This window comes from Protomyctophum bolini (assembly GCF_963924005.1).
Source record: "Protomyctophum bolini genome assembly, chromosome: 3".
Classification (NCBI taxonomy): domain Eukaryota; kingdom Metazoa; phylum Chordata; class Actinopteri; order Myctophiformes; family Myctophidae; genus Protomyctophum; species Protomyctophum bolini.
Window position 1 is genome coordinate 17,273,387 of NC_137864.1, and position 25,146 is coordinate 17,298,532.

Here is a 25,146-nt window from a genome sequence, read left to right on the forward strand (position 1 = left end):
ACAATGAGGGCTGGCCTAATGACTCGAGTCAGGTAACCGCTGAGCGACCGGACGGAAAGACGGACGGACGGACAGACTCAAGCCGACGTAGTAGCTCTGGAAGTGGAACGGCAGTGAGTGGACACTGCAGACGGATAGGAGGGAAAGTGACTAGCTGAAAGAACAGGGGGAGAGAGAGAGAGAGAGAGAGAGAGAGAGAGAGACTATATCCTCGTATCATAAAACCGCGACTCACTCCCGTCTTTGAAACAAACTTTTTATAGCCCTATAAATTAAACGACATCATTGTCGAGGTGGCCCGAACTCATGTGACGACTTTCGCAGAGAGAGAGAGAGAGAGAGAGAGAGAGAGAGAGAGAGAGAGAGACTCTTCTCAGGTGTTCAACTGCATAGAGGGGATTGTTTTGTTTTTTTCCTATCCTCCACCTAAATTTAAAGAGCTGGAACGACGTTGTTTTAGCAGCTTGTTTTGGTGTATCTCACTCCTCCACGTCTCTGCCTCCTCGTTTCGTTTTATTGGACTTAATATCATCAACTGGCCCAGAAAGTTTGCACAGGTAAGAGTGTCATTTCATTTGGTCTGTTTTTTTTTGCATGCATGTAGCATTCTCTGTGTTCGAAAAGAGTGCATATTGCAGAATGTCCTGTGTGTGGAACTGTGGATGTCCTTGGGGTGACACCTTTTGAAAGTGTGCCATGTCGTGGATATGATCCGCAGTACCTCGGCCAGCTGTTGGAGTTGGTTGACCTCTGTGAAGCATTAATGCAAACCAAGCTTACTTATTAATGCAGGGGGATTGAATGCAATGGACTCTTAGTGGTTGTTCAACTTTATTTTTTGTTACTGAGTGCAAACTGTAAAGCATGTGATTAGCTAAGGGTTTTTTATGTAAAAGTACGTGGTGTGTTATCACACACACACACACACACACACACACACACACACACACACACACACACACACACACACACACACACACTCACAGCCAGAGGTGAGCTTGAGCTAAAAGCTGCTACACTACAGTATAGTCACAGTCACACACACGTATGTAGACTAGAGTTTATTTTCAGGGCACACAGCAGGAGGTCTTGCCTATACTATAGCTTGACTCCATACTTTACAAGATCAGCTTGAAGGGCCTCTGGGCATTTTCTAAGGGGTGTTGCTCACCTAATTGCACCTTTTGGTACAAGTAACCCTGCTGGGCTTTAAAAATTCAACTGAACATTCAAAAGGTAGACGTAGCTAATATGTGTAGCAGAGTGGCTCACAACCTCAGCCTGATGGTGGCCTAAAAAGACTAATATCTCCCGCCAAGCCATAGGGAATTGCCTTTGGCTTAGTGGTTAAGATTTGTCTTTGGCTTTTCCATGCGTGAGACCAGGGTGTTACATACATGTATGCTGATGGTGCTTATAGGTCGTTGAACTTCAGTACAGTCTGAGAAGTGACGAGCGCAAACTTAAAACTCATTGAGACCAGATGTGTTTTCTAAATCATGACAGTTTTCTTAAAATCCTATGATTCTATATCAGTGGTTTTCAAACTCTTTCATGTCAAGGACCCCCACGGACCTCCATCTGAAAATATGTTGTTCCAGGGATTTGAGTTAAAAACGTTCACTGTAAAATAAAATAAAAATAATAATTATATTCAAAGATTTGCACACACATTTTGATGATTTTTCAAAAATTGCAGATCTGAAGCTCATAGCGCAGCACTCGGTGCCGCGCTATGAGCTTGTAGATCTGTAGGTCTATTTGGTTACGAACTTAACAACATTTAGCTGGGGACCACCTGAAACCCCCTCAAGGACCACTGGTTTATATAGTCCAGTACTGGACTATATAAAGCGCTATATAATTACAATAACGTTTTTATTGTTAATTATTTTACTAATGTCGCTCTACCAGCTCGGGCAGGAGCGTGGTGGTGGTGGTGGTAGACATTACCATAATACAGCGGTGGTTCAACAACCTTTTCTGGATCAGGGCCCACTTGGAAATCTTGTGTTTTGTAGCCTGTGTGCATTCTCAGAGGATGTTTGTTTTAACGATCATTCAATCAATCGATAATGTGTTCAGCTTGGATCAATGGCATTGACGTTCCTATTTCCTGTTTATCGGTATCCAACTGAAAATGCACACTCGTGCAAGCGCGCATGCAAATACATTTTTGTGGTTATTTGCATGGCAATGTATATAGGGGAAACACTGAATATAATCAATACGTTGTTTGGTTCTTAGTGTTTTGCCAATACTTTTGGGCCCACACTTGCAATAGCCTCACAGCCCAACATTGGGCCCAGGGCCTCTGTCTCTCTTTCTCTCTCTCTGTCTCTCTCTGTCTCTCTCTCTCTCTCTCTCTACGTCATCCTCCTCAGATAAGCCCTATATCAGCATCTCCAGTCATCTTGATTGAATCGATTTTCTATATATCTGGCTTAAGGCCCCTGCACACTGCTGCATTTTTCGTATTTTTAGCAGCGGTTTTCCAAAAAATGCGTCCAGTCTGCAAGGACCCTTTAGCCTTAGATTAAGACTCTCGTAGATGTATTTTTCATATCTACAAGAGTATTAGTTTGGCCACAGACAGGATGAAAACTACAGGATACATTGCACCACGTAGGCCTCTCTAACATTTGGGGCAACAGGGTAAGCACCTTATATTTAGCATTTTGTACGTTTGTTTGTTTTACGGGCTCAGCTAGTGTCACTTTCTGTGTCCACAGGGGGAAGTGCACTGAGACGCTTGTAGATATGAAAATGTCAAAATCGATAAAATACACTTAATCTAAGGCTACATCTGGCTTGCTTCTTTGTGCTTTCAGCACCAAACATCTTTCTTTAGCACATGCACCTACAGTAGGTAGGCGTGGCACATCCCTTGGATCGATGCCGTGTGTTGCTTCCCACAGTAGTACAAGCTTTTTGGCAGGGAGTTCCTGGTGTCAGTGACTGTTAACCGGCTAGTCTCATCTTCCTCCCGACAGCTACTATCTTCTGTTATACATACACTGACTGACTGTATACTACTGGTCTGGTTCCCAAACCTTTTAGCTGAAAGACCCAACAAAAAGACAACTTTGCCCGCGACTCCAACTAGTGAAACAACGCATTGTGAGCTTGTAGATCTGCTATTTTCATTACTTCCTAAACATTTTTGTTAATTTCTGTAATTTTGGAAATTGTTGGATCTTTTTTTATTTTGTTCATGAAATACTGTTATGAAAAATATTGAAAAATATTGGAATTGTGTTGAATTTATGGATGAAAAGATATGGGCTGTGATATTTATTCGCAACCCATAAAAATTGGTCCGCAACCCGTTTGGGTCCCAACTCCCGACCCACTGTTTGGGAAACACAGTGCTGTGTGTATATACACTGTATCCATATTTCTATGGCAGGGTAGGGGTCTTCTCCTCTATGACACATTAGTAGTAGAACCGCATTCTTGCTCACAATCTGTATTCACCCAAAAAGATATTTCAGAATTGTCAGCTGTGACTGACCACAGATACAGCTGTAGGCTATGTGCCACGGCTGTGTCCGTCCAAAATCAAGTGCATGCCCAGAGCTGGTCATCATAACTTATCACAAATTACATGCTTGTCGTCGTAACCCTTGGGGACCCAAAACCGATCCCTTTCCCACTGTTTAACCAGAACATCTCTTGGCTGTGTAAGGTTCATATCGGGTTCTGCATGACGTTGAGTCCAGTGATACTTGATTTATGTGGAATTGTGTGTTTAGACGGTGGCAAATTGAAATAGAATGCACTGCAAGGGAAAGTACAGGGAAAAACCAGACTCGTTTTTCAACTTCTCCACCTGTATTCCCTCCTGCCCTTCCATCTGTCTGTCTGTGTTTGAGTTTGAGTTTGATTTTGATTCGAGTCTGCAGAAAACTATCCCAGCATGGCAGCATCCCAGCGTGCTAGTGAAGCGGAAGAGTGGGCGAGATAAATAGTAAAAGACGGATAAAACTGCTAGGAACTAGCAATCAGCCCGGGTCTTTTTCTTTTAAAATCTTTTAAAATCGCACTGAAGGGAGGAAAAAAGAGTCACACATTGAAGAGATTGGTACAGAAAAGAGCAAAGAGATTGATAAATGAGGGGAGAGAGATGTTAATGACTGATGAAATCGGCTCCTTTTCCGCCTGGCAGACAGGGTGACAGTCGACAGATGAGCTGGAGGCAAATTCTTCAGAGACTGCTCAATCCCCAACTCCCTCTGCCTACACAGTCACACCTGGACTGCTCATCTAACCACTTAAGACTGATATCATTGCTGGCAGACAGGCAGAAACCTCCAATCTCCATGTTTTGACTTTTTGCCATTTTGTTTCTTAAATTAACACCCTACTTCAGGGGTAGGCACTAGGCAAACTAGGTTTGTCCTCGGGCCAATATCTCCTATCAATATCCTCCTCAATGTCGCAAAAAATATTTTGCCTTTTTTTAACGTCAATTTAGAGACTAAAATGACTTTAAAAAAAGGCCAAAGTACAAAGTAGAGGAATATCTCAAATTAAACGTTTTTTTCAGCCCCATGCCAGCTGCTCTCCCTGCACTGTCACTCAACATATCAGTGTAGAGTATATTATAATAAGTGTATTAATAAACCTTCTTTGGGTTGGGATAGTTTCTCTATTTGGACATAATAGCCTATATGTGAGACTGTCGGTTTGATATTGTATATTTCCAAAAAATCACATTCTCCAAATGATCTCACAGGCCAGATATTATTTCTAGGGGCCGCCTGTTGCCTACAGGGGCCCTGCCCTACTTGATCATACTGCAGGGTCACACTGCACACAGCGTCCCTGTTGCCTACAGGGGCCCTGCCCTACTTGATCATACTGCAGGGTCACACTGCACACAGCGTCCCTGTTGCCTACAGGGGCCCTGCCCTACTTGATCATACTGCAGGGTCACACAAAAGCATCAAAAGTAGCAGATCCTCAAGCTGTAAACGCTGTAAACACTTTTGCTATTTTCTTATTTGAATCTTGAAAAGTAACAGTTTTGGACATTGAGGTTTCCACCTGACCGAGACGATATACTTTGTTGCATGTGGAAATGGCAAAAAAAGAAAAGACCGCAGATCCACAGTACACTAAACATTGCAGATTGGCCATTTTTAAAATGTAATTCATTCATCTTTTTGCTAAATGTGAACCTTTTCGCCTATAATCAAATGCCCAAAATATAGGGACAGAAACTGAAAGTAGAGTTAACTCTTGAGTTAACCGCTGTTGTAAATTATACCACTGCAGAGTTTAAGTTATACCAAACCTGCCTCCCCCTCCCCTCTCTCCGGTTATTATTTTGATACACTATTCGGGCCATCAGTCGTCCATTGCTCTCATGGTGACTTTGACGGGAGCCAACCCCCAGTCTCCTGAGAAATGCTGTAATGGAGGTGTCAGGCACTGCAATTTATGGCCTAAGAGAAAACATCTGATCTCTGTTTGTGGATTATGTCAGTCTCACACATACCTGAGCCGCTGGCCACACCCAGGCCCCCAGGTGGGAGCTGCTACTAGACTGAAGCTCACACACTCCTGCACACTTCTTTGCTTGGGACTTTTTGTGCAGTGCCAATTTGAGACGATGCAGCTTTGCGTGTGTGCTTGCGTGTGTTTGCATGTTTACTTTTTTCATATGGAATCATCTGTTTACTTACACTTTAGAAACCTCCTGACAGTGAGAGAGGTGACTAAAACACTGGCAATCCTAAAATCTGTCTTCATCGTGGTTCTCCTTAACAGTGTTTAATCTGACTTAGGGGGTTGCTGTGCATTTGCTTAAAGGGCCTTGCAAACGGGGAGCGATAAAACGCGTCTATAGTTCATTTTCAATGAGACCTGCGTTTTTGATCGGAGAAATCGCGGTGTTTAGCTTTATTTTTTTACGCTTGCGTTGTTGTGCCCCTCTTCAACAGACCTGGAGGAGACCTGTGTTGATCCACGCAACAACGCCTGCGTTCCTCGCTTCACGTTTGCAAGGCCCTTAAAGCTGCATGAAAATCAGACAAATAAATATGAAGACTTTGATGGCAAACCCAGGGTTTTCTTCATTATATATATATTATTTACTCTGCACACTGAAAAGATTTTCACATAACATAGAAGGTTTGAGTAAAATGAAAGCTTTCCTCCAGCACAGGCCAGGCGTGTAGATCCCTGCACAGCAGCACTGTCTGGAATATGGTGTTTAAGGAGCTCAAACATGTCTCCTTTCTATAAAAAGAGCTATTCTTAATCTGTACTGGCTATTGTGTCCTTGTGTAGCCCTCCAGACTAGTGTTGTGCAATGTGCTGCTTTTTATCGCTATGTGCGATAATAAAAATAGAATAAAAGTAATGTTTTTGTTTGTGACATGTTTTGTGCCACTTTTCATGTTCTTTCAGCGAGGGTAGCAGAAAGGGCTTGTGTGACCTGTGTGAGCAGTATATTATTTAAATGAACACAGCGAGTGTGCTTGATTTGCACAATTTGTTCATGGCACATCTAACCGGTGCATGCAGTGTATAATCAATTCATCCATATCGGCAGATATTTCCCACACACCACCCAAATTAATGTTTAGATGTGGAATGTGTCTTTTTGTAGTTTCCCTGCCGTGATTAAACAATCGTGTTCCAGATCTCCCTGGCTAGTTTTTACTAACCTTTGAAGAGCCACTGCGACGACTTGATCGTGGCTTCAATTGCTTGTCATGAAAATCCACTTTAAAACGGTGTAATGGCTTGTCGTAGTGTTGAAAACTGAAAAGTATTCCAATGTGGCGATCACAACAATCGCGAGAGCGCGCGCTGCTCGGCACCGCCGCCATTGTAATGCAGTGGGCCTCAATTTCCCAGAACCCTTTGCATGCCAGTACATGTGACATCATCAAAACGTGTACGATGGAAACACTGTATGACTTGAAACTTATTAAAAATGCGGATTAAACCATGAAAACATAACTCGTTATTGGGAGGGAAGCTGTTTTACAGTCAATTCACTCATGTAAGTCGTGTTAGGGAGGGAAAGTGTTAGTATACAGATCAGAGTTTGAGTGACATTATTCCTCTGCCCTTGTCTTTTAAACCTAATTGTCTGACTGAGGTCTTGTGTGATTAGTTCACCCTGAACCCCACAGTGAAAGCCGAAAGGTGTTTAGGAACTTCCTATATGACCTTTTATTCATGACAGGTGATGGAAAAAAATGTATGTTTTTAATTTTCAAGGCATTGATTTACTATACGAGTCATGGGACCTGACACTACTTGAAGGGCCTGTGGGGTTCACGCATGATAAGAGCGAAACCAAGCACTAGGCGGTCTGTGCAGTGCAGTGCACTTCATGGAGCTTCACTATACTAACACCTTTTTTATTATTTTTCTTTACATATAATATAGTAGTACACATTACACAATGGACCGGCATTTAAATAAACTGGCATATTTGCAATTCATAACAGTCTTAGGTCGACTGTCTGGAGAATTTGCAGTTGGAAAAGCCTGTCAATTGACAACTGACAAGCTAATTAGAGGCGGTGTGTGCTACAGTACAGTATCATTGTTGAACTGGGATCAATCGATCAATCAATATCTCATGAATTATCATTCCAAGAATGTGAGTGGAGAACTGGGATGTGTTTTAGTTGCAGGTCAACATGAATGTGAATAATGGGAGTCCAAAGGAATCCACCTCCCCCTCCCTAGAAACATCTCTTTGCCGATAATAGTGTGAGCTTTTAGCCAACTTTTTTAGCTGTTTTTGCCAACTATTTGCCTTACTTCGCAGAAAGTTTCGAATATTATATGACATGATGCCCAGAATAGATTAGGGGCACTAGGGTTCCTGTGGTTATGAAGTTTAATCCATAAAGGCCGTGGCATCCTCCATCACTTTACTTTCCCATCATTTTAAGTTTCATCACTTCCAGAAAGTCACCCCCTGTCCTGTCCTCCTCTCAACTATATAATCCCAGAGTGATGTGTTGCCAGGTTATGCAAGAGAAACAAGCAACAGGTCTATGAAAACCAACCCAAAAGAAGCTCGCCCTTTACCTTTAAACATGTAGAAACATACGTAGGCTATTTAAAATAAAATAAAGTGGAATATAACACAAATCTGGTATGACGGACAAAATATGTTTAGATATTGGGGAACAAGCCCAAATAAGCACCAACTACACTTTGGAAACAAGCCCCAAAAAAAGCCAACCTACAACTACCAATATTTACAAGTGACTTTAGGCCTACAGATAAAGAAGCCCCAATGACGCTTATAATAAGCCGACATGGCAACACTGCTTGTGGGTAGGAGGAGGATGGGTGTATTACTGTATCTCTAATTTCCTTCTCGGCGGGCAGGAATGTGAGCATGTTTGTCTTCTAATGAGGAAGGAGAGCTCAATGTTAGACTGACTGTATGTGGTGCTACGAGGTGACTTAAGCCTCATTCATACTTGTTACTTATTACCTTTTGTTTATACCTTGCTTACTGTAAATTGCTCTGGATTGAGTGTCAGCTGAATGCCTAGTATATTTGTAAATTGTAGGTCTTCCGTCTTCATCATTTTCCCTGGGATGAGTTGGTTAAAAATATCTGCTCGCCGTATTGTGAGCTTGTAGATCTTCCCATTTTCATTACTCCTTAAACATTTGTTTAATTCGTGGAATTTCTTAGATTTTTACCATGAAATTACTGGAAAAATATATATTTTCAATTCATGAAAAAAAATTGCTGTTTGGAAATAAGAATAATTAAAAACAAAATGTTGGAAACAAAAAGAATATAGGGACCCATAAAAATTGGTCCCAACTTTGGGTCCCGACCCAGTGTTTGGGAAGCAGTCACACAGTGCTCTAGAATTGATGCTGTGAGTAATGTAGGCTGGGCTGTGATGTGATGAGGCCCAGCGACACACAGGCCTCCAGACGTTTGACTCTGTGACAATAGAGAAAATGAACCAAGACCGGATTACACCAGTCCCGCATTCCTATCCAAACCTGTTTGAGACGGCACCCCCCCCAACTTCACACACACACACACACACACACACACACACACACACACACACACAGCGCAGTGAGTGCACAAACACACACAGCGCAGTGAGTGCACGCACGCCGCACGCACACACCACAGCGCACCGCACGCTAATCCTTTGCTCACACATACAGATACAGCACTGAAGCATGCCGTTACATGTCATCCAACGTGCAGAGAGTATTCTTAAAGCAACTTGAAATATGTGTCTTGTGTGAGCGAGTCGGACAACTCATTAGTAGTATAAACCTACTAATGAGTTCTTCAGCACTTTGAGCTTTTTTGTGTGTTTGTTATCCATGCATTGAGATCCTGCATGGTGACACCTTTCGACCTTTGCCTTCACGTTGCTTAAACGTTTCCAAACTCTAGAGTCTAGACCCAACCCTTTTCATATCAAGGCCCATTATTTATTACACGAGAGGGTGTTCTTTATCGTCAATTCGTCATTAATGCACACCTGTGGTGCCGTAGGAAAGGTATCGCACCGGAAAGGAATATATCCCCGCGACCACTGGTCTAGAGTCCTTTTAACCTGTGACCCAAAAGAGAGATTTGATGTCTCCCTTGGATTCAAACTAGTGAAAATAGCAGATCTACAAGCTCACAACACATCACTTTGCGCCACGTTGTGAGCTTGTATATCTGCTATTTTCACTATTTCTTGTTTTATGTAATTTCTTAGATTTGTCTTTTTTTTAATCCCACGATTTTGCAACAGTGTCAATTATCAGTGTCAATTATCGAATGTAATCCTGGGCGCTACACTTCCTCTGCCAACCTGGGGGGGCAGCGGACTGACCTCATGCTTCCTTCTATGCATGAGGAGTCCAAGCTGCTTCTTTTCACCTGATGGGGGAATTTTGATGGCCGGATGTTGCGCATGGAAGGAACACGTTATTCCGACCAGTTCCTTTCCCCTCCATCAGGCGCCCCGGCTTGCCAGGGGGAGTTTAGAGACCAGGATTACTGCATGTTCTTTGTGATGGTACCTACCCTAGGGGACACGGGGAGAACATGCAAACTCCACACAGAAAGGCCCTTTTTGACAACTCTGCCTCGGGTATGGGCACTGATGACGCAGAGGAGGGAACACGCCCACAGCGTGCGTCCCCAGCAGGAATCGAACCCAGGACCTGTTTTGAATTCATGAAAAAATATGCAAAATGTAGGTAACAAAAAACTAAAGGGACCCATAAAAATGAGTCCGTGATCTATGGGTCCCGACCCACTGTTGGGGAACTGGTGCTCTAAACATAGAAACTGGACCTGGGCTGGCTCTGTACTTTAACCCCTTTTTCCACCCAAACCAAATCTGGTCAGCAAATATAGCCAATCTACAAGCTCACAGCACGTTGTAACGCAGCACGTTGTGAGCGAGTAGTTCGACTCTTATTTACCAATAATGTTACCCCCCCAAATATGGATGCTGCTGGGATGAACGACAGACGCTGAACTGACGGAGGGAGCTAGTGGCGTATAGGCAGTGGTGGAAAGTAGCTAAGTACTTTTACTTAAGTACTTACTTAAGTACAATTTTGAGGTATGTGTACTTTACTTGAGTATTTCCAATTTCCAATACTTTTACCGCTACTTTACTACTGTACATCTCAGAGCCACATTTTTTACTTTTACTTGAAAACTTTAGTTACTAGTTACTTTGGAGATTTAACTTTGATTAGAAAACATACATTAACCACTCCAACCTTATACATTTCAGCCATTTGAAAATAGCCGATCTACAAGCTCACAATGAGGTCGCGTTGCGAGCTTGTAGATCTGCCATGATGAGTACTTTTACTTTTATTATTTTAAGTACATTTTGTACTTTTTCAATTCCGTACTTTAACTTGTAACGAAGTAGTTCTAAATTGCAGTATTGGTACTTTTACGTAAGTAAAACAATTGAGTACTTTTTCCACCACTGCATATAGGTTAGACCCAAACGTGTGTGTGCAAGTTCTCCTTGTGTGATGGCACGGAATAGAGACTTCACTAGACTAGAGGGACATCCAGCTTCATTGGGGTGTCTGTTTACGTCTGCGTGTGTGTCAGGTTTGACTTAGCTGCCGGCAGACCGCCGACAGCCTCCTGCGAGACAGGCAGACAGCCGGAGGTGTTTTGTCACGACCTGTTAGAGAACGAACGCTGGCAGTCTTGGTCGCCTCTCTCTCTCTCTTAGTTTGCACCCGGTATGTGCATCCTCTGTGTAAAATAGTGTTCATTCAACTCTAAAAAAACCCTATCCAAGAATGTGAGTGTTGATCGGGGAGGTTACATTTGTACACTCTTAGAGTTGCTCACGCATGTAGGCCTGTCACAGTTATTACATAATAGTCTAATCACAATTATCTGCGACACGTTTTGGGCCTGTAGATCCGTCGGCTATTTCCTCTATTAATGGTCATTAAATATGTGTTATTTTGTCATATCTGCCCTTTGTGCAACTTTTGTTTACGGTTCGTACGAAGGCTAAAAGCCAAAAGGAAATTTGATTTATAATATTCCAATAATGTTCAATGACAAACGCAATTAAATTGTTAATTATTTGAGTGAGAGTTAATCGTCAATTAATCAATGTCATAATCGTGACAGCCCTACACACATGAAATAAGAAATGAACAACCGAGCATTTTGAACTGCATAGTTTAGTTGTTTCCTCCATTTCATTGTCGCGTCACGTTTCTGCCGCAACGTGTCTCTTTGTCCGCAAGCTTTATGATATTCTCTTCCTCTCTCTTGAGGTTAATTTATACTCTCGTTGAAATCGTAGTACATCAAAGACCAGAAGGCATGTGTTGTGTTCCAACTCCCTCCCTCTGTGTTGTGTTCCAACTCCCTCCCTCTGTTTCTTCTGTCTCTTTCTTCCCCCCGGTCGGTTCGTCTCGTTGAAGGACTCTCTAGATTTGTCGGGCATGTGACTTGCATCACCTAATGTTTGTGTTATATGTCGCTGCTTGTTTCTCCTCGTGCTCTGTTTGAACAGCAGCTCTGTACACCGGGTTCACTTTGACCAGAGCTGTCTTTCTCTTTCTGTTCCTCTCTCCCCTTTTATTTCTCTATTCTGTGTTTAGTAATAAGTAAGCTACTGTCACTGGGGCGGCAGTGGCTCAGGAGGTTAGAGCAGCCGGATGGGACCCCCGCAAGGTTCCTGGTTTGATCCCCCAAAGTTAGTGTCCTTGAACAAGAAACTTGCTCCCGATGTGCAGGTTGGTGCCTTGCATGGTTTCCTCTGCTATCGGTGTATGAATGTGTGAAAATGTAATGCACAATCTCTGTAAAGCGCTTTGCATAAAAGCACTATATAAATGCACCTTTTACCCTTTACTTAGGCCTTTTTATATTCCTTTCGGAACATTGACAGCCATTGATGAGTTGTTTCCACCGACCCGCATCTGTCTTGGGCCATCCTCTCCAGCTGTTTCCACGCCAGTCCCTTCTGTTTTAACATCTAGCTCTGTGCTCCTTCTCCAGGTGTTTTAGGGTCTCCCTAGCTGCTCCATTTGCCTCGTGGGTTCCATGTTTGTACCTGTTTGGTTATTGCCGTTTTTAGCTTTTTCTTAATGTGTGACCAATCCAGCTCCGCTTTCTCCTTATCAGCCATACCTCTACTGGTTCTTTTTGGGTGCGTTGCCCACAGGTTGATGCATCTTGGGCAGTGGATGATGAAAGTAGTCTGTAGTTTATTGGTGGTCCTGCAGGTTTCTGATCCATATTCTGCAGTACGGATTTGAGGTCCCTGACTCCCCACTTCTCTGGGTTATTTTCTTTGTCACTGGCACACAAGGTGAATTTGTCCTCTGCATTTACCCATCCTATAACTACATTAGGAGCTGTGAGGGCTATTAGTACAACTCAGGGGGCATTTGGTGCTTGTGTTTCTTGCTCAGGGAAAAACATCCACAAAACTTCACCAAAACAACATTTCCATAATACATTTCAGTTTGGTCATTGCATACAATGAAGACACATAGACAGCATCACATTGACAATACAGACAAAGTCTTTCAATAGTCTTAATGTAACGCTAAACCGAATGCAGAGACTACTGTTATGGGAAAACTGCTGAATTTTTTATTCTCTTTGATTTGATTCCGTTTGTTGTCATGTCATTGACAGTCCCAGTTGAGAGAGAATAACGGTGAGGCTAGAGGAGTGACAAAATGTTCCGGGCCAGCCATGAATCAAACCGGGGACTCTCTGTCACAAGCATGCACAACATCCACATGGTTTTCTTTGGAATAGAGAGCACCAGAGGGCAACTCCACCCTCCCTCCCTCGCTGTGTGTGCTTCCTTCAACACCCAAGTAGCTTGTAATCTCTAAACAAAATTCCCCGCAATCTCTGCATTCCATGTCATTGTCAAAGGCTGCTTTTACCCTGCGCTTCGTGCCGACTATACAGTATAATGCGTACTGTCTTTAAGTGTCTAGCGCACAGCTCCTTGTCGAGATCAAAGCCCAAACATGAAGCCTCGGTTGTTAAGCCGGCCTGTCTTGTATGTTAATGCTAGATCATTGTCTCCCGCAGTCTCTGTCCCTGAAGCTGGTCAACATTGTGACTAGTTGGACTTATATTTAGCATACCTTCGAGACGGTGTTTAAGCACGCAACTTGTTTATCAACCCCAGATGATACTAAAAGTAGTGAGGCTGTTAACCCATTATGACCTGAGGCACGATCCTACAAATGCCTTCCGAATCGGTAGCTCTCACACTTTCAAGATTTAGCAAACATGTTCAAAAATGACAGATGTACATACGTACAAGATCTCAGCGCATCAGCGTGGCTCGAAGAGACGCGCTGCGAGCTGGTACAACTGCTTCTACAATCTGCTATTTTTGAACAGCCAACGCAAACCTCTAAAATTACACATTTCACAGATTCTTTCCCAGGTTTTAATGTCTTAGCCCTGAAGGAGTTTGAGGGTTGTAATTGTACTCCATTACGGCTCATTACTGCCAGTTTAGTCTACAGTCTTGTTAGTTGTTACCTATACTTCTGTAATGATACTCAGCTACTGCAATCCTACTTTATTCATAGTAAGTGAACAAACAGAAAATGTATTTCTATAATGTTCAAATGTCCAATGACAAAATTGGATATTGAATTGCAATTATTTGGGTAATAAATATTTGTCAATTTATTGTGTAATCGTGACACTGACAGCCCTAATGGGGTGTTTCTCTTTTCCATCGCACACACACGCACGTGCACACATGCACTGTCACACACACACACACACACACACACACACACACACACACACACACACACACACAGACACAACAATCAGACTATGAATAGGATTACATAGATAATCCTTGTTGGTGTTTTCTTGTGTGAGATTCATTCAGGTTTACTCACCCTAGCCTGAAGCCTAGTCCAGACAGAGCCATACTGCTGTTATTCTCTATCAGCCTGTGTCTCGCCAATGTTTGTATTTAAGACTAGATGCACTACGAGTGGTGTAACCACTTAAACATGTTTGTACTCAAGACTAGATGCACTGTGAGTGCTTTAACCACTGAAATCCTATTTACTTAGTGGACAGGAGTCCCCCAGGTGTCTATACTAGGCCCCCTACTGTTTTCACTCTACAGCAGTGGTTCTAAACCAGTGGTTCCGGGGACCACCAGTATGTCCGTGCCATGGCTCAAAGGCCCAATAAATAATGGACCTTGAAATGAAATAGGTTGAAAACCACTGCTCTAACAGTAAATATCTTTTATCAAAAATAGCCGACCTACAAGCTAACGAGGAGCACTGTGACAGAATAAGAATGCTATAGGGGTTCATGTGGTTGAATCAAACTGGGGAGGTCAGAGGTCACACTACTCGTATCCACGATGCAACAGATTCATGATTCATGTACTGTATTTATGAAGACAAGGTTTCAACCAAGGTCGCTCTTTTCCAAACGTTTGTTATGATTCTGAATACAACTATATTTTGCATCGCGGCTATCTATGAGCACGGAGCAGCGCGACCTCTTCTTACATTTTCATGCCTTAGTTTTCACCGCGCGCCTCTGCGCTGAAATGGTGTGAGCCATTCCTGCTTGCTTCTAAAGCGAGGTCAGACCAAAGATTCGCCACAAGATGAAACCGCATTAAGCCTGTTTTATACGCGTACGGACGCAAAAGCCGATCTACAAGCTCAGGCGGATGTGACACGTTGTACTTACTTACTTATGCTCTTCGCCCCCATGGGCATAAGGCATCGATGATGTTCCTCCACCTATACCACGGTCTTTGGCAAACAGTTGCGCCCGTTCTGTAGAGGCGCCGTGCCCCATGAGAGACCCATCTCCAGCAGCTCAGCCTCTACCGTTCTGTGCCAGGTCGGCCTCGTTTCCTTTTCCCTGTGAGCTAGTCTAATTCCAGCACACCGCGGTACGACGGAGCATACATTAAGCATAAAGGGCATTTCAAACGGGAAGCGATATAACGCGCCTATAGTTCATTTTGAATGAGACCTGTTTCTTTTTTCACAGAGCAGTCGCGGTGCGACAACGCAAGCGTATTTCCGTGAGCGCGGTCCCGTGAATTTGTTGCACACGTGCTCGTTTCGTGCACACGCCCGCGACTCACCAGAACTGGATTCTGTTTAGCTATTTTTTCATGTGTTGCGTTGTTGCGCCCCTCTTGAGAAGACCTGTAGCAGACCTCTCGTTGATCCAGGCGATGTGTGTGTTCCTTGCTTCTCGTTTTGAAAGGCCCTTTAGACTGAGCATTGCAGAGAACAAGTGCAGCGGTCTGAATTGCACTCAAAATATGTCATTGTTCTGACATGTTTGATCTGCTCTGTGGATGTAGTAATGGCTGCAGAGAAAATTGTTTGGCCTGAAACACTTATTGCTTTCATTCTGTCCGTGTGGTGGTTTGATAGTGATTTAGATAAGATGACTGACGGGTGAATAAAAAGCTCTCGTTGCAGCCAAGACAGTTTACACTCCAAAGATAATATACTTTTTAGTAACCCCGTCTTAATCTGCCTATTCTTTCTGGCTGCAAAAGGGAGAGCAGAGAATTGACAGGATGAGAATTGTTATTCTTCTTTGGCCTAAAGCACTTAAGCCCTATCTATGCATGTACTTTGTTTGTGTGCGACGAATAGCCAATCTGCAAGCTCACATTGCGAGTGTCGATGTTCACTATTTGTGGGAAGGATATTGTGAGAGTGGAGCCAGTGCAGCTTGCCGTGTGTGTGTGTGTGTGTGTGTGTGTGTGGTATTCATGCTGTTGTCTGTATAATACATTGCAGACATCGTGTTTATTCTGGTATATTTCAGGCCATACCTTAAATAATGACGTACCTACATTTGATGTGAAACACCCAAGGTGTAACAAGAGATACATAATATGCAGATGACAGTGTCAAAAGTATGAAATCGTAGGTATAAACCGCCTACCCTGAATCAAGTTATTAAACAAACAAACAAAGACAAGCACGTAGATGGAAAAAAATAAATGAAGAATAACAGTAGGCCCAATGATATGTAATATTACTCGACAGAACGAACCTCCTGACCTCGCAGCTTGTGAGTGAAATCCTTTCCCCTTCTCTTTGAGAGGAAGTCTCTGTTCCGTTGTGAGCTATTGTTCCTTCATCTTTATCCTCTTTTACCTGAGCTGGCAGTCAATTCAACTTCCAGCAATTTACTGAACTCCTCAATACAGAACACTGGGACTCATTGGAGATTTCTCTTTTCATAATCTTACTTCCACAATTCCTTTGATGCTCGGGAAGCCTTCCGTGGGTCTCTTTTTCTTTTTTGCTACTCTGGCTGTGACTTATGCAAGTGTGAAATAAAAATGTGAAGGCACTTAGGCTTTCAAAATAACCGGAAGATACAGTAGATGGAGACTTTGAATCGCGTATACGCCGGCAATTGCAATTTAGGCATTTAGCTGTTGCTTTTATAAAGTGATACAAAGTAACTAGGATACCAGGTAAACCTCAAACATCGCATCTTTATAAATAACATGTGATCTGCCTACATTATAGCAAAATAGGCAACAAGAAGTGATGGAAAGAATATTAGGGGTTCTATAGGGGGGTGTGAGTTTTCAGACAGCAGCAGAATATGGGGAGTCAGTGCACTCTTTGAAATAGTGTCATTCCACTGCTAGGGAGCGCGGAGAGAGGCTCGGAGCTTTGTCCAGGGTGTTTTAAGGAAGGGAGGGACGGACAGATGTCCTGTGTTAGCTGATTTAAGTGTAGGGGTGAACTGTTGGTTGTACAGCTGCATCGTGTCCTGAAGGCAAAGGGGGGTGCCATGGCCTTGATTTGCCATCAATGTTTTGAACTGGTTGTGACTGTGAGCAGCAACTGGAAGCCATGCAGTGAAGGGATTGTAGAAGTGGGGAGACTTCGATTTCGGGAGGTTGAACCTCCTGGGGGCCCCCGGACCCCACTTTGGGAACCACTGGTGTACGGCACACTGTTTGTCAAACAGTGAGTCGGGACCACAATCGTTATCGCTCACCAGTATGTTTCCTACAAAATGTCATGTCCAACAACAACTTCGTAGAAGTTAAGTATTTCTTAAGTAAGATCCCAAAACTCTATGTACTGTATGTTTTTCTATAAATACATAAAAGACTACACTTAAGTATACGGAAAATAAAACATTTAGGAAGTAGTGAAAATAGCACATCTACAAGCTCTCTGCGTGGTGCGAAGGGTCAACAGTGGGTTGTGAGCTTGTACAGATCTGCTGTTTTCACTAGTTTGGGTCCCGGGGAAACATCCCATTTCTCTTGGGTCTTGAGTTAAATCATGTGTGTGCACGCCGGTGCAAACTACAGGATTGAGTGATCGCTACAGTAAGTGTGCTGTTGTGGAGGAATTCCGTAATTGTTGCGTTTACGCAATATTAAGTCAATGAAGTTACGTCGTGAATTTGTGACTGCTGCTCACATCTTAATTACAGTATAACTAAAAGAGTGGAAGAAGACAGTGGAAAAATGCTGGCATATGCCTGTGAAGAGAAGACTGTGACAAATGACTTAAAATATAGCTGTGATGTATATGTTGTTGACTTTGATAATCCCTGACACACTTCCATGCCATTAGCACTGTGTGTACACGATGGATGGGTCTATTATACATACACACACACACACACACACACACACACACACACACACACACACACACACACACACACACACACACACACAGACAAACACACACGCACACTCCTAAGAGAAGTGGAATGCTGTGTTGTCATTCCTTTGACCCTGAATGTCACTCAAAAGAATCTTGGCTGTGTGTGTTGTTGGAGCTGGCCCAGCCGAACTCCACAAATTCCATTCATACCACCCACACACTCACCCACACCCTGCCTCAAGATTTATTTTCTATCTTAGACAAGCAGGATATTCATTTGCGTTTTCTTGCTGCAGAGTCCGTAAATGAAACTAGGAATCGATAGTGGATGAAAAAGCACTTTAAACAGCAGTTCTCCAGTCCTCCTGACCTGCTCCTCAAGCTAAGAGTAAATGCCTCCTCTTCCACCGACTGCCCCGAGTTGACTCTCTTGATGGAAGTCATTTCCAGGAATTGGTTGTTTCTGATTGGCTGGTTGTGTATTTCAGCTGATCCCTTCCTGAGCGCTGGCCAACGATGACAGCGGGGGACGTGTGAGGTCAGAGCTCAGGGTTGTTGCGATAGGACGTTCCTCTCTCTGTCTCCTGTCGTCTGGAGGACATGTAGTGCTGTTTGCTCTCTTCCTGTTCCCAAACACAAGGGTGGAAGGATATCTTCAAGGCACATCTTCGGCCTTGGATTAGTCTGTGTAATGGGTACATCTGTCATTATCTTTTCTCGCTCTCTCTTGCACGCATGCACCCACGCACGCACGTACACACGCACGCACAAAAAAAAAAAGTTATTTATTTGAATCTGCTAATTACAATTAATTTTACAGGGAAACGCATGTAACAGGGTTAACAGTTCATGGGCACCCTCCTCCACACAGACAAACTGCCCATAGAACAGCCGAAACAGAGCAGTATTTATTTGGCAAATATCAGTGTCGCGAATCAGTACCCAATGTTTGTTATGATTCTAAGTAATGGTTGGTACTTAGAATGTTTATCTTGAAATGCCTGTGGTCCATGTACAAATCAAAGACACAGCCCATCTCCAGAATCAGGACCTCCTTGTGACTGGTGTCAACAAATCAACATTGGGTGTATTTGGGATGCTAGCAAAGACATCACATAATAGTAATGCAAACATGCAAGGGATGTGCAGGCACAGTTAACATGCTTGCAGCATGACTCCTTCAGTAACGTGAATCCTACTGTAATTGACACTTTGTCACGTGTTGGAGTGCTAAACGTGGCCATTACAGCGAGCGGCTGTGCACACGGCAGCTTTTGTTGCCCGAGTCAATATTTAGATATTTGATATTCACATATATAAGGCATGCCCCCTCCTATATAAACTTCATTTTAACCAGGTTAGACTCATTGAAACCACACACCCCATGGTTCTGTTGACTGATATCATCGGGGGGGGGGGGGGGGCTGCTTTTGAAAATGAAAATAAATAATATTTGTTTTATTTTGTGATAATCGATTTATATCCTTTTAACGATTAATCAGACCCATCCCTATACCACGCTAATACAATACTAGCTTAACCCTGTAAAACCTGGATTAATTTCTACAAAAAAACTTTGCGTTGATGCTGCTCTCCGTTTCATTTCCTCCCACATTGTTGCAACATGCATCGTGCATTGAGGCTTTCTATTTAGTTTCCCCCTCTACACTACTTTCACTCTGTGGTCTGTGCCTTGCAAACACACTGCTGTTCTCTCTCCCCCTGGACACGGATGCAGAAACATCAAAGCCGCGCGCCGCGCCGCACGGCCACATCGTGTGATTGCATCATCGTGCACAGCCTAGGCGGGTGGCCTTCGCATGACCCAGCATGACTGAATGGCATGAATTTCATGCTGCAGGACCTTTAAAAACCATTGCTGTGAAAGAATATATATATTTGCGCTCATTTTCATTAGAAACAGAGGAGTAGACTGCTGCATTTAGATCTTTCTCCGTGGCTCCTTGACATTATACAATAAGGGGACAAACTTATTTTTAGAGGGGAGATTGATGAAATCCTGCTACTTCATAATAACTCCCCTGGCTGTGTCAACCCCTCGCCTCCAAAACGTGCCTCTGGTTAAACACAGAACAGCCTGTGCCCACTATAGTTGGCTGCTCTTTGACTTGTTCGCAGCCGTTTGCAAATGTGTAACCACCAAAGGTCCTCAACGTGACCTCAGTGTCTAGTGCTTTCCATTCACAGCTTGGAGCAGCACAGTAAAACCCTCAGTGTTAATGTGATGTGCATTTGTAACTCTGGGGGGGGGATGTAACCAAATGGACCCGGCGTACCCGCTCAGAGTTAAATGAATTACAAGGGTCTCGTGATAGGTGCAGTCACACAGGCTGCTTCGAGCCATTTGAGCCTCCTAATTGTATCCAATGATGTCCACTGAGGGGCATGGTCAATGTCAAGGTTGGCAGGGTATTTAATCAGCTCTCAATCAACCAGCAGGTGTTGCTGACAAGAGGCAAACCTTTTTCAGACTCTGTTTAAATTTACATTTATTGTATTTATTTAGATGTATGCTGCAGTGACTAGGCCTGCAGAGACGGATAATACATCTTCATTATACCAACTCTACGCACATGTTTGGACATCACTTTCTGGAGCACACGTCTTAACTACAACGTGTCGGCACCAGTCAGTAGTGCCACAAATATAGGATTTGGGCTCTACACTGCTGTTGGCGAATAGTGGTGATAGCTGGCTCCCAAAATATAATGGGTCTGAGCCTCATATAATAGCTGTTGTTTGCCCTTGAGCAACACTTTGGAACCCTACCTGTATCAACAGGTGCCGCTCCTGGCTGGCATTGAACTCTTGACTTCTCACAGTACACGTGGAATAACTTCACGTTGATATTTAGTGTGGAAGCGACTCATCATTGTCCTATGTTCTGAAACATTATCGGCCCGAGTGTTGCCTATAGCAACTTGCTATAGGCAACACTCGGTCCGATAATGTTTTGCCAGCAAAGTGAGCCTGCTTTTTGTTAATGTTTGCACAGCAGAAAGGTGCAGCTTTTGGTCATGCTTCACATGACATCACACAATATTCAGTGATGCAAATAGCCTGCATCCTTAGGCGCGATTCATACTTCCCAGAATTGCACCTTTCTAATTTCTATTGAGCTCAGTCAGTTGCATGTGGAGCCACAGTTTGTAAGTAGATGGCCGTACTGCATTGAAGCTTACTACATTACTAACCTTGTCCCTAACCCTGACCCTGTTGTCTACACAGAGTTGACCACTCAGGCACTCACCTACAGCAGCTGTGTGTTTAGTGGTGATAGCTGGTTGCCCCTTTTACACACTTCAGCAATGAGATAAAAGTTAGATTTTATTTTGAGTGTAATGGAAAGATGTTACCTGACAGTCCACTCGATTGGGAGGAATTGTTGTGGCGTTAAAAAATATTATTTATTTATTTGTATTCCTTCTGAAGTTCTGATTACATTACAAACAACGCAGCCTGCCAGCCTCTTGCAGTTTGCCAATTGCAGCATTGAAGAAGCCAATTAAATTAGATGGACACTAGACAGGTGTGTGTGTGTGTGTGTGTGTGTGTGTGTGTGTGTGTGTGTGTGTGTGTGTGTGTGTGTGTGTGTGTGTGTGTGTGTGTGTGTGTGTGTGTGTGTGTGTGTGTGTGTGTGTGTGTGTGTGTGTGTGTGTGTGTGTGTGTGTGTGTGTGATTAACTATACTTGTGAAGACTCTCTGTACAGTGTACACAAGTAGAAGACACGTTAGTTGGCGTCTTAATACTATATGTTGATGTCCTCACAAGGATCGGTGTGTGTGTGCGAGCGCACATGTGCGTGTGTGTGAGAGATAAACTACAGGCATTAAACCGAGATATTAAATTACTCCCAACGGTACTTGAACCTGCACCTCCCTGCGTCTCAAATGCCTCACTGTTATGCCATCTGTTCCCACAGTGCTAATGTCGCTACGCTAGCCCTCGGCATACAGGCTTCATGGATCCCCACTGGGCAAATACACATTCTTAAACACACACACACACACACACACACACACACACACACACAGTGGGCAAATATACATCCTTAAATACACACCGCACACACAAACACACACACACACAGGGCAAATATACATTCTCTCAAAAATTCCATAACTTTCCCTCTCTCAGCCACACACACACACACACACACACACACACACACACGGAGACTCCTACACATAGCGTGTATACATTCTTTCACACCATGGTGTTAGGAATGTTTGTACTGAAACTGTTTGTGCTAACTGCAGTGCTACCTGCTCACTAGCTATCTCCGTGTTTCCCAAACAATGGGTCGGGACCCATTTTGGGGTTGCGGACCCTATTGTTTATGGGTTGACAGTGACTCGTGACTCAGTAGATATAACAAAAGCAATAGTGCATGCATGCATCCAATCTATACTGCCCTAGAAAGCTCAAGGTGAAACTGAGATAATTGGCTTTGACGTTTGTCAACTGGCCAGCCAAATGGGGTATACAAGTGACGTCATGACGTAATTCTCATGCCCCAAAATCTTGAATTTGACCCTTGAGCTCCAAAATGTAGTTACTGCACTCTGCCTTTGTTTTGAGCTAGGTTTTGTAGTTACTCCTGCAATCTTTTTTTGCAACGCTTTTTCTCTAAAACAAAACAAAATCAAACTCTGAAACTTTGTCACAAGATAAAGCAGACACCTAGGAGTTATTTTTTAGCTTTTAGTTGGACCAAAAATGTAGTTAGTGCACTCTGGCTTTGTAGGGCAGTTATAGTCCAGGAGTTGCAGAAACCACACATCAACAGCAACACTAATACAATCTGTACAATGGTTCTCTATCAGCTTCACTTTTCTTTCTTCTTTTTAATTCATTCTTTTTTCTACATATTTCAAAAGTATTTTTTTCTAATTGTCATTAATTTAGCTGGGGAACCAATGGCTCCAGCTGTCCTGGGACAGCTCCCGGGGTCCCCGGTATGGCTCCAGCTGTCCTGGGACAGCTCCCGGGGTCCCCGGAAGTTGGAACCAGTGTTGATTTCGTCAACGTCTAAAACTAAGACGAAAAACTGTCGTCGACTACCTTTTTTCACTGACAAAAACTAAATGGAAACTAAATGAAAAAACCAAAAACAACACTGGTTGGAACCCACTTGGAGATGCACTGCATTTCAGTCTCAACACTGTCCTCTTCTACCTTATCCATGACTAAATGCTCCTAACCTACAGTGTGGTGATCAGAGTAGACGTCCTGGTCTGTCCTGCTTTCAATAGGTGTCCTGACAATGATGTGTAAAACAGTAAAATGTCCTGTTTTTCAACATTCACTTACAGCTCTCCTTCACACCAGGATGTTATACTGCGATTAAAATAGGCTCGTAAAGTGAGGGTAACGTGGATGCAGTGTGTCATCGAGGACTGGACGTTAGTGTGTGTGTGTGTGTGTGTGTGTGCATGCACTGTTCTTTTGGGCACATGGAGGCACAGCGCAGACGTCAGCGCAAAATTAATCTTGGAAGTGAAGCGAAATGCCAGTTTTTTGGCGAACTACAGTGCGATATGTTTGATCCGCCCATCGATATGGTTCCCTGCTGCGGTTGACACGGCGCAGTGTGAACGCGAACGCAAAGAATGACGCAACTTACCTTACACATTGGCCAGATTGTCAGTACAGTATGACTTGTTTTGAACACATTGATAAGGTTCCCTGCTGAGGTTCACGCAGCGCAGTGTGAGCGCAAACGCGGCAGCTCAGTATGACTTGTTTTCAGCGCTCTTGCATTGATGTTTCTGATGTGCTGTTCTTCTGCTGAAAGTTTCAGGCGTGCTAAAGCACTAAATAAAATAACCGTCGCCAATCCTATGTTTATATACAGTATGTGCACATGTTTGACTATACATTTTCATTAATTTAACTGTCCTGGTTTGTGGGATTGGAAATAATGTTCACCCTAGCCTAATGCCTGTTTTATAGCTAATCTACAAGCTCGCGGCACGATATGTTGTGAGCTTATACCCTGTTGCTGCTCATGTGCACTCGAGTGCGAGTGTCAGAGATGTCCTGTGAGAAACAATAGAGTAGGACATTATAACACAGAGGTCAGTCACCACTGTTTCGTGTGTGTGTGTGTGTGTGTGTGTGTGTGTGTGTGTGTGTGTGTGTGTGTGTGTGTGTGTGTGTGTGTGTGTGTGTGTGTGTGTGTGTGTGTGTGTGTGTGTGTGTGTGTGTGTGTGTGTGCTGTAGGTCAGGAGTGTGTGTGCATACTGTAGGTCAGGAGTATTGCAACAAAGTTATCCGTGACAGAATTGATCCGGTTGATTAGATGTATGTCCTTTATCATCCACAAGGGGAAATCGTTTTGCTCGGGGTCAAGACAAGAGTAAGTCAACACACAAATATACACCACAATTAAAACACCACGCAATCGACGATATAGACAAGAAGTGCTTAACCCATTCTGGGCAGGAACCCCTTTTGGTGTTTTAAGCATCATGTTATACTTTAGCTATTAAAGCAGATCTACAAGCTCATAGCGCGGCACCGAGTGCCTCGCTATGAGTTTATAGATCTGCTATTTTTTTTTAATCATGAAAGCGTGGCAGAATAATTTGAATATATATTCTTTCTTTCAGAGACAATGTTTTTAACTCAAATCTTTGCCTCTGGGGGGGGAATGGGGGTCGCCGGCCAATTACATATATTTTTGCGGGTCTATGTCAGTGGTTTGAGCACCACTGACATAGAAGAAACATGGGTTTTTCTGAAAACTGTCAGGATTTAGAAGGCTTTTTTTTTAGAATCGTCCTCAGGTCTAAATGGTTACATTCCTATGCCTAATAATAATTGAATGGCACAGTAGACGTACACAATAACAGTCCACCAAAGTAAGATCAACGCTTCTCCTGCGCCTTTTGCTGCTATTCCGTCACTGATCTTTCAAATTATAGATTGAACATTTCAATGCATAAAAAAAAAAA

The 25,146-nt window shown here is 43.3% G+C and overlaps 1 protein-coding gene across 1 annotated transcript in view; it reads left to right on the top strand.

The window, feature by feature from the left end:
• Window positions 1-183: 183 nt before the first annotated feature.
• Window positions 184-25,146, top strand: part of palm3 (paralemmin 3) — a 52,825-nt gene continuing 27,862 nt past the window's right edge. The window contains exon 1 of the mRNA XM_080760550.1: window positions 184-557. The gene's annotated coding sequence lies outside the window, so the exon portion shown is untranslated. The remainder of the gene's footprint in view (window positions 558-25,146) is intronic.